Below are 10,834 nucleotides of genomic sequence, written 5' to 3' on the forward strand. Positions count from 1 at the left end.
GGCTCAATCTTGGTAAGTAACTTGCCCAGCTCATACATCCGTGTTTTGTAAAACCAGGACTGATTCCTGAACTTGATTTCTATTCCGGGCTCTTTTGACCTTATCTTTGTTTTCTCATGTTATGAATAAATCATATTACTTATTCACCATATTTTAACTTTAATTTGGAAAATTATCAAATAATAAAACTTTCTCTGTAGTTCAACTCTGGTTTTTCTAAAAAAAAAAAACATGATAAGAAAGGATGCAGTTTATAACATGAGATAACTCTTATAGGTTTATTAAGATGTGATCTCTATACAGGAAAAAGTTCACTTTTCTGTATAGTTAGTTTACTAATCTGCTTTGGCTAGGAAGGCTTATCCATCAGTCACCACTTTAAAACCTCTTTACATCATAGTGACTTGATACATTGTAAAATGATTTTCTATAATCTTGACATTGTCTTCAGATAGCCAGTTTTCCTCGTTTAGCTGCCTTATAAGAGCTTCCAAAGACTTCAATCTTCCTAGAGTTTGCTGCTCTTGTAGCTCAAGAACAGTTATCTTTGAATGTAGCTTAGAGACTTTCTGCCAGAGATGTTCTTTATTTGCATCTTGTCTGCAGTAAGAATGTTCAATTTGTAAAACTTCTGTCCCATAATCTACATCCTTATACAAGGAGTCTTCAAAGTCTGTGTCCTCCATTTCCACAGTTTCTTTTTTGGGTAGACATAAAAGAATTAGCTGCAGGGTTAGAATTTTCTACAGGTACAAAAATGGCAATAACAGATTCTTTATTTGTGCTTAATTCTTCAACTGTTTGATTAATTGTGCTGAATAAGAGTGGCATTTCTTGTGCTATCTTTATTTCCACAGAATTATTTGTAAAGCTTGGTTTATCAAGATGGTTGGCAGTTATTTCAAGCACTTCCTGGGTTTCCAAAGACTGTTGAACACCTTCTGAATTTGAAGTTGTCAAAGAAATAGTTGTAGAATTTAGATTCTCAAAAGATGTGTGAAAACCACCTATACCTAAATCTTGGTTAACTACTGTTTCCAAGGTAGATTCTGGTTTTTTGGTATCTTGTTTAATTAGATTAAGAGTTAATACATTATTTTGTACACTTCTTGTTTTTGGAGCTGGTGGTCTCACGAAAGCAGATGAATCAAGTAATTCTGCACATTCAGGGAGAATATTTGTGTTCATTATATCTTTCCTTGCCTCATTTAATGCAAATGATTCTTCTGGACTTGGTTTTTAGGCATATTTCTTTCTAATCTTCCAATTTTTTCTTCTGGGATTTTTTTTTTTTTTTTTGGAAGTATCTTTTCCTGGGAAAGCACGAATCTCGCTTCATATTCTTTAACCACTTTCCAAGTCTTTCCTTGTCATGTAGAGGAAACGGGTAGAAACTCAGCTTCCGGTCTTTATTGTTTCGACCCCGGGCGGTTCTTATAGCAAATCCCCGCGCAATAGCGAGGTATTGCCCGGGTGAGGATCCGGGAGACCCGGCCCAACGAGCCTCACTGTGGCGGAGACCTAAAGTCCCGGTTGCCTGATCCACTGCGCCTGCGCCGGAACCCTCCCGGGCAAAAGCCACCACCACCATCCACTTATTTTCGCCTCCAATGTAAATAACTTTAGACATTGAATTTTGTTTACGGTTTTGTATGTACATCTCAAGTCTTTTGGGCTGTGATAGAACTCACTGCTCTTTTGTAACTAATGTAATAAATTGATTTTATTAGTTGACTCTGAATTTCATTATATCTCTATTCTACAATTCAGTGACAAAGAAGAAGTATATTTCACCTTCCTTTTTTTTTTTTTCTTAGTATATATGCTACTGAAGTGAGCACTATGTTTCACCCTCAAAGCATATTGTGGCAGCTCCCTCAACTGGTCTCTGGGACATACCTGATAAAGGCCAACCAGCTTGTTAGTTTTGTGCAGCTGCATAACACAGTACTGTACACCAAGTGACTTAAACAATATCCATCTATTAGTTCATAGTTCTGTAGGTCAGAAATCTGGCATGAGGTGACAGAATTCTCAGCTCACGGTATCACAAGGCTGAAGTCAAAGTATTACCAGTCTGAGTCCTCATTTTGAGACTAGGGGAAAATGTCTATGAAAGCTCATTCTCTGTGTTACCAAATTTGCTTCACTGCAGTTGGAGGACTGAGCCCCTCCCCCCACCACCACTTCGATTTCTTTTGCTGTGCCAGCAGGGGGCAGGCTTAGTTCCTAGGCTGCCCACATTTCTTGCCTATGGCCCTCTCCAATTTCAACTCAGCAGTGATATGTAGTGCTTTGAATCTCTCCCTCCAGAGACCTCAGTTCCTCCTAAGGGCTCAGCTGATTAGGTTAGGCTCATTCAAGGTAAATTTCCTTTTTAATATAAATTGCTTTGGCTCCCTAATTATATATCAGAATGCCTTCACAAAGAGTCCTAGATTCGTCCTTAATTAAATAACTGATACAGGAGTTAGGATGCTCTTACTGAATGGGCACAGGGTGAGGGGGGCTGGCACACCTTTTAAGTGTGGGACATAATGATAAGATGAACTCTACATAACAAAATCTAATATTTTGACCTGGTTGTCTGTACCCTCACATTAACATAAAATAAATTTAATTAATAAATAAATATTCGATACACAGCAAAGTCACCATAGTATTAATAATTGGGGAATCTGGGAGCCATCTTAGACTTTTACCTGTCACATGTTTATTTAAAATTTTTCTTAACAGCTACTTTATTACCTTAAGAATCAGCCTATGCTATCTGTGGATTAAAAAAAAAATACTAGCTTTTCCCTTGACTATGAACTCCTTGAAGGCAGCAGACATGTCTCACTTAGTTTGGAATACCAGGAATTCATACCAATCTTTGCACAATACAATATATTTTGATAGACACATAAAACTCATATTGTTTAAAAACAATTTTTGTAAGTTATCTCTTAGCCTTATAAACTTCTCATCATCTGACATTCAGAAATCCAGTTTTATCAAGAATCCTCCTAGAATTTGTTGGAGATGGAAATATCTGGGGGATTGCTAGCTATTAGGAAGACTGGGTAAAAGCCTAATGGACAGAGTTGACCATGGTGTTCTCACCTACTGGAGAAGGATACTCTGTTGGCCCTGGGACCTCTCTAGCTGAATTGGTCCTAAACCCTTTGTTGACTTCTGGTCAACATTTCCACATCCTGTGATGCTTGAGGAGAGGGACCTAGAGAGGCCAAATCCTCCAAGACAGTTCATAATGGGACAACTTTGGAATGAACTGCTGAGTGCAGAGAGAAAAGGGTGAGGTGAGTTTATTTTCTCATGTGTGTCAGCCACATGTGTGTTCTGTGTGGGTAACTACATCACTGGCTAATGAATCAACACAAACACAAACACACAAAACATAAAAAAAAAAAAATTTTTTTTCTTATTTAGATAAAATTTCCATTTTTACGGCTCAAAACCACTGCTCCCTTTGGAGTCACATAAAGAAAACTTAATCTCTACTTTAAATATTTAAAAAATGTAATATTTTCTGTCTTTGAGACATCCTTATCTCTGTGCCAGTTTTCTAATGTCATCAGTATTTCATCACATGTTTTCAGTCACCATGACCATCCTGTAAACGGTTTTGTGGACATTTTAATTTACTTTAATTTTAGTGCCTACAACTGGACATAATGAGCTGGATGCTTTTTGCAATGTCATTGTGATTGGGGTTTTTTGTTTGTTTGTTTGTTTGTTTTTGTATTTATGTTTCATTAGTGCAAGTTATAAAATAGGTTTATCATCCACTGGGTTTTAACTCTATACCTCTACAGTTCAAGCTGGTAAAATAATTTTTAGAAGTCACACATACACACACACACAAATTTTGACTTGGAGAGTTTATATCTACTCTCCATAATTTTTGTTTTTTCAGGTTAGTGTGAGGGTACAAACAACCTGGTCACAATATTTCAATTTGTTAGGTAGAGTCCTTCTTGTAGTTGTGTCTCATACCCCAAAGGTGTGCCATATACCCTTCACATTGTGCCCCTTGAGACCACACTAGTGCCTCTCCTCCCTTCTTGCCTCCCTTGCTCTCTTTCCCCCCATTCCCTCTCCCCCCGGCTTTAATTAAATTGAAGTTTTTTGTCCTATGTGAGTATGAATTAGATTGTCTGTTGGCTTAATATTAGTATTCAGTACATTGTAGTCTTGCTTCTCAATTCTTGTGATACTTTACTAACAAGAATGTGTTTCAACTCCATTCAGATTAAAAAAAAGATGCAAAGTCATCATCTTTTTATGGCTGAATAGTACTCCATGGTGTACATATATCATAGTTTATTAATCCATTCCTGAAGTGATAGGCATTTAGGTTGTTTCCACATTTTGGCTATTGTAAATTGAGCTGCAATAAACAATCTAGTGCAAATGTCTTTATGATGAAGGAAAGTTTTTGCTTCTGGGTAGATGCCTAGTAGTGGGATTGCAGGGTTAAATGGGAGGTCTAATTTGAGTTCTTTGAGGATTCTCTATACTTGTCTCCAAAGAGGCTATATTAGTTTGTAGTCCCACCAAAAGTGTAATAGTGTTTCCCTCTCTCTACATCTGCACCAGCATCTGCAACTTTTGGAATTTTTAATGTAGGCTAATATTACTGGGGTTAGGTGATATCTCAGGATGGTTTTGATTAGCATTTCTCTAATGATAAGGAATGATGAGGATTTTTTCAAATATCTATTAGCCATTCTTCTGCCTTCCTCAGAGGAAGTTCTGTTCATGTCTCTTGCCCAGTGATAGGTTTGTTTACTCTTTCTTTGTTGATTAATTTGAGTTATCTATAGATCATAGTTATCAAGCCTTTGTCAGATTTGTAACATGCAAGTATCTTTTCCCATTTTGAAGGTTGCTTATTTGTTTTAATTGTTGTATCCTTAGACTGAAAGCTTTTCCACTGAGAACTGGAACCAAACGAGGATGTCCTCTATCACTGCTAGTATTCAACATAGTGCTGGAAGTTCTAACCAATGCAATTAGACAAGAGAAGGATATAAATGGCATCCAAATGGGGACAGAGAAGGTCAAACTCTCACTCTTTACCAACGATATGATCTTATACTCAGAGAACCCCAAGAGTGTCAACCACAAACTCCTGGAAGTGATCACAAAATATAGTAACATTTCAGGGTATAAAATCAATGTCCACAAATCAGTAGCCTTTGTATACACCAGCAACAGCCAAATTGAGAATTTAATCAGTGACACAATTCCCTTCACAGTAGCTTTAAAGAAAATAAAATACCTAGGAATATACTTAACCAAAGCAGTGAAGGACCTCTACAAAGGAAATTATGAAAACCTAAGAAAAGAAATAGGAGAAGACATTTAACAAATGAAAGAATGTACCATGCACTTGACTGGAAAGAATCAACATTGCTAAAATGTCTATACTATCCAAAGCAATCTACAGATTCAATGCAATCTCCATTGAAAATACCCTTATTATACTTTGAAGAAATGGAAAAAATATTATTATTATTAGTAATAAAAACAAATCTGGGAGTATCACCCTACCAGACTTTCACTATACTTTTTTTTTTTAGTAATAAAAACAAAGCTGGGAGTATCACCCTACCACACTTTCAACTATACTACAAGGCCATAGTGATCAAAACAGCATGGTACTGGGACAAAAATAGAGACATAGATACGTGGAACAGAATAGAAAACCAAGAGATGAAATCAGTCTCTTATAGCTATCTAATCATTGATAAACCAAACAAAAGAAAACACTGGAAAAAATACTCCCTATTTAATAAATGGTGCTGGAAGAACTGGATAACCACACATAAAACACTGAAACTGGCCCCACAACTTTCATCACTTACAAAAATTGACTGAAGATGGATAAAATATTTAAACTCAAGATATGAAATGATAAAAATCTTAGAAGAAAATGTGGGAAACCTCTTGAGGATGTCAGCCTGGGGAAATATTTTATGAAGAACACTTCAGGGGCAATTGCAACAACAACAAAAATAAACAAATGGGACTTAGTTATCACCTTAACTTCAAAAAATGTACTGCTATGGGTTATGGCTCCCAAAGGTAGATATTTTTAAATACAAAGTCCACTGATTCTTATTAAATTTCACCACTAGTTTAACCTTTTGTTCATTTTTTAAGATGGCTTGAGATTCTGGTTGTGTCATTGAATGTATCATTTGTACAACCATCTTCTGTTCCTTATGCCCTGTGGCCTCATGCCCTATTAGATCTACATATGCCATTGAGTAAAATATGAGCTCAAACAGGACCAAGGGGAACAGTGCTCTGGCCTCTACATTGACATTAATTCAAGAAGCCACACTCAGCCAGTTATTAATGTATTTGATTACATTATTTCCCAACTGATCTTTCCACATTTTTGCTACATTAACTTTTAAATACTTATCCAATTCAGATAAATTATGTCTACAACAGTTCTGTAATCAATAGAATCATTTCAGCACACTTTGTCAAGTAAAAAATTACTATAAAAATATGTCTTAAGGAAACATTTATGGAACATCATTTCTAACCAGACCATTGAATTAGAGGCACATAAGAATTTGGAGTTTATTATATGTTTATTCTTTCACTTTCAAAGTTAGACAGATAAGGCCTTCTCACAAAAAGACATACTTGAGATGTAATGAATTTAAAAATGTGAATTTGACTATAAAATGAGATAGGAATAGTTAATTAATTTGCTTTGTAGTTATATAACAAATGTATACAAACATATTTTACAGGTCTTTTCTAAAGCATACTCATATCGTATTTGCAGAATTTTAGATATCCATTATAAATTAGTTGATCTGAATTTACATTTTTTGGTGGCACCTGCAACTCAGTGGGTAGGGCACCAGTCACATACACCCAGGCTGGCAGGTTCAAATCTGGCCCAGGCCTGCTAAACAACAATGACAACTACACAAAAAAATAGCCAGGCATTGTGGCGTGTGCCTATAGTCACAGCTACTTGGGAGGCTAAGGCAAGAGAATCACTTAAAGCCCAAGAGTCTGGGATTGCTGTGAGCTGTGATGCCATGGCACTCTACCAAGAGCGACATAGTGAGACTCTGACTCAAAAAAAAAAAAAAGAATTTACATTTTCTTACTATTAGCATTCTATTATTAACCAAAGCCGTTAAATTGGTTGGCTTAAAAACCCATTTACTCATCAATCATGTATTGAGGCATCATAGGTACCATACTGTTCTAGGTACTTTGTGGTTAATTTAATGGAAAATAACAGAATCTTTTCTGGTAGAAATTAGAAATATGATATGTAACATTACAAAATATCAGTAGGGTACACTTTATACTTTAATATTGATTAGTATCATCAGAATGATAAATACTCATAGGATTTTCTGGTGGGAGAGAGGTCACATTCATGTATCCACGTATTCAATAAAATCTTACTAAACATTTATTATGTGCCAATAACTATAATACGCACTAGGAAGAAATAAAAAACAATCCCTATCTTTAGGCCTTTATCATCTATACACAACATAATACAAGTCTTTGTGAGAACTAGTTGCTTTTAGATTCTACTTTAAACCACAGTATGTGTGTTAAATTTGGAGCAGAGAAATAATGAAGGTGAGGAAACAATTTAGAGGCAAACAGACTGGTTCAAGCAAAAGATAATGAGAGTATGAATTTAAGTATGTACTAAAGAATCCATCTTTAGAAACCAGATGTGAGAAGAATGATTGGACTAAGTCCTCACTGAATATGAAGGAGAAAAAATAGAATAAATCAAATATGTCCCAAATTAAGCATTGTGTCTGGGAAAATGACTCCTTTAATAGAAATACTGCGTTTTGGAAGAGAAACTTAAGTGGAAAAGATATTTATTTTTAATTATCTGGATTAAAATAATAGAATGTTACAAGTTACTATTAAATTTTTAATTTTTAAAGATGCTTCTTTCCATGTATCAGAAATCGGGATACTGAAAAAAAAAAATACAGTATGATGTTAAGGACAGCGTCCCGATTCCTGGATGCAGTTTGAATCCTGACTGTTCTATATTAGTGAACAACACTGAACCATTTGCTTAACAATGTGTACCTATATCTGTAAAATGGAGATGACCCATAATAATATCTATTTCATATAATTATTGTAAGGAATTAAAGGATTAATGTGCTTTAAAACAATGCTTGGCACGTAATGAGCATTCAGTACATCCATTCATTAATCTACATCCCCATCGGGGCTAGACTCTTGAATGCCAGCCTTAAATGTCCAAATGACTACTTGACACTTAATATCCAGCTTAAATTCAACAGGTACATTTGCCTAATATAAACCTCCTCCTTCCCATGTATTTCCTTTTGGGAAAAGCTGCACCAAATTTCAGAGACACGAAAATCTTCTCCTACCCACATACCTAATAAGTTAGCATATCCCAAAGACCTTATTTCCTTAACCAATCCCTGTTCTGTCCTATCTGTCCTTACTCAGGGCCACTTCTCCGTTCAAGCCATATTAACTTCTCTATGAGCACTACAGTAGACTCCTAATTGGTCTCTGGGCTTCAAACATTTCCACTTAATACTTGCCTGGACAATATCTCCAAAATCCAAACCTCATCATGACATTTCTATGAATAGAACTCAAAAGTTGCCATTGGCTACAAGATACAGAATAAACTTTTTCTCTTAGAGAAAGATCCTTCACCCACTCTCATCTTTGGGCCCCCAGTTTCATGCACTACTTTTCCAAAAACATCTCCAGACACAGCACAGCTGGTAGTTCTTGGACTAAAATAAGTAGTCTGCTTCCTACCTTCATTTACCCCATTTCCATTGCTGGTCCACCCATTTCCTTCTCCTCCTCACCTCTCTCACCTATGGAATTTATACATATTTGTCAAAACTTACTTCAAGTCTCACTTTTTGTCTGAAATCTTACCAATTACTCCCCCTATCATCTGTCTAGCACTTTCTATGGTATGTCTTTGCTGAAGCCTTCATTATAACCTTCACATTTGCCTATTGGAGCACATCTAACACTCATTGAATCAATGTGTTTAATTATCCATTTCACTTTGTCACTAAACCTTTCAAAAACACTTACATGGATTTGTAACATAGCACACAGGACACCGAGTGCGTGTTTATTGAATGAATGTTTGATATTTAAGGTTAATCGTTAACGATAACCTTAAACGATATTTATAATCGTTTCAATTTAAAGCACAGTAAAGGTGATAGCCATGGTTTGCATAAAAAAGAAAAACTAATTGGCCCAGAAAAAGGATTTGGAATGGGTTTGGATGTACAATCACTTGAGACATTACTAAAATAAATGTTATAAAGGTCATCACAAGGGAGAAAATAAATTTAATAAATAGATTTTTTAAATAAAAATAATTTAGTGATTGTTATAAATTTCCACCAAATTTTTTTGCATAAATAATTCCATTCCAATTCTTACTACCTCTTTTTAAAGTAAATGTGCCATCAATAGAATTTTATTGTAAGCAATTATAATGCCTACTCTTGCATTTCTCCCAAACTTGAATTTTTACTAAGAAGTTCTGCCTGATTAAAATATCTTGTAATTTTCATTAGGTAAATGTTTAAAGAAGGAAAAAATTAGTAATTAGGGTTCGCCCTGCAGTAATATGCTTCCTTTCATAATCTTTAAAGAGCTAAATAACAATTGTAATGAATTTTGAGAACTAATTTCGAAATGTATTACTATTATTAAAGCACTAACTTCAATTCTTTTTTTTTTTGTAGAGACAGAGTCTCACTGTACTGCCCTCGGGTAGAGTGCCGTGGCGTCACACGGCTCACAGCAACCTCTAACTCTTGGGCTTACGCGATTCTCTTGCCTCAGTCTCCCGAGCAGCTGGGACTACAGGCGCCAGCCACAGCGCCCAGCTATTTTTTTTTTTTGTTGCAGTTTGGCCTGGGCTGGGTTTGAACCCGCCACCCTCGGCATATGGGGCCGGCGCCCTACTCACTGAGCCACAGGCACCGCCCAACTTCAATTCTTATACATTTTTAGTCAAAATATTTCATCTTTCTTCTTCCTTTGATATTAAAATATTTCATTTACTCCAACTCAGTGTGGTAATCAAAAAAAAAAAATGTAACTCTACTATCTTTCCCTGAAAATAGAAGCAAAAAAAAGAAAAAAAATCATTGTTATAGTACCACAACACAAAAATTCTGTAACAAGGCAAATGCCTTTACTCAGAATATTCACATCTTACAAGGATATCTGTGAAATTTACTAAATGTAGAGTATAAATGTCTTAACACAATAACTAAGAAAATTCCATGAAGGCTATGTTAACCAGTTTGATGAAAATATTACAAATTGCATATAAAACCAGCACATTGTACCCCATGATTGCATTAATGTACACAGCTATGATTTAATAAAAAAATTAATTAATTTAAAAAAAGCATATTCACTAACTCTCAGGTCAATAATACAGAACAGATGCTTTTAGAACCATTTAAAATTTTCTAACACAAATTCTTAATTATACTCTGACTCTTAGTCATAATGATCCAAATTGTTTTGTAGGTAAACACAATCACTACCATGGTCCTTTTTTTTTTTTTTTTTTTTTTTTTTCTTGCAGCTCAGAAGTTTATTAACCAACGGGGTTGGGTCAGCTGGTGTTTACATGCTGACCCCTGCAGCCCTGTATCCCGGCTGTAGTGAGGAAGATGGCTGGCTTCTCTGCTGGCCACAGGTGATATCATCTCAGGAACATGCTGAGCCCTCTCTCCTGGGTCCGTGTTGCCATGGCTGGAGTCCAGCACTA

The 10,834-nt window shown here is 35.7% G+C and overlaps 1 pseudogene; it reads right to left on the bottom strand.

Moving 5' to 3' along the window:
* Positions 1 to 389: 389 nt before the first annotated feature.
* LOC128567914 (THAP domain-containing protein 5-like) lies at positions 390 to 1,234 on the bottom strand (annotated as a pseudogene).
* Positions 1,235 to 10,834: the final 9,600 nt, after the last annotated feature.

The sequence above is a fragment of the Nycticebus coucang genome, chromosome 16 (genome assembly GCF_027406575.1).
Source record: "Nycticebus coucang isolate mNycCou1 chromosome 16, mNycCou1.pri, whole genome shotgun sequence".
Lineage (NCBI taxonomy): Eukaryota > Metazoa > Chordata > Mammalia > Primates > Lorisidae > Nycticebus > Nycticebus coucang.